A 626-nucleotide genomic window follows, 5' to 3' on the forward strand; every position below is an offset into this window, starting at 1 on the left:
TTGGGCTTAACGACAAACAAAAGAAGAAACCTGCTTTCCGGGTAAATATATATATTTATCCCCGTTAGGGTTATGAAGAATATAAAAAAGAACCAAATGTTTAAACACATTGAACTAACAGAAGTTCAAAAGAACGTTTTATAACTTCCTGGAATTGTTTTCAAAAACCAGATTTTTGATGAGATTCTAGCTAACGGCAGCACACAATACGTATAACATGCTAATGATACAAACAGTAACACCAAAACAGAGTGTCACTATCAGACTCCAAGCTCCTTTAACACCACTTAACACAGTAGAATATTTAGTTACTTGTCCTGTGTTCCGCTCTAATTTGAAACTGTACTGTTTTAATGTATATATATATGTTATTAGACGAATTATTTTCAAAATAAATAAAGTTTGAATAAACAAAAGCCTATTGTAGCGTTTGTTACTTTAATTATATAAATTTTGTATGCACTGTTTATTTTTTAAACAGTTTTTTGCTTAGATGAAAGCTGCTGATAAGTTAATTATCAATTTTTCTCCTGTCAGGCGTGTCTAAGAAATTTTCGCTTTATGATCGAACAATAATTCTTTCGTTTCTTTTCTCTCTTTCTCTCTCTCTCTCTCACACACACACG

This window comes from Limulus polyphemus, unplaced genomic scaffold (assembly GCF_000517525.1).
Source record: "Limulus polyphemus unplaced genomic scaffold, Limulus_polyphemus-2.1.2 Scaffold6212, whole genome shotgun sequence".
In the NCBI taxonomy this organism is placed as follows: domain Eukaryota; kingdom Metazoa; phylum Arthropoda; class Merostomata; order Xiphosura; family Limulidae; genus Limulus; species Limulus polyphemus.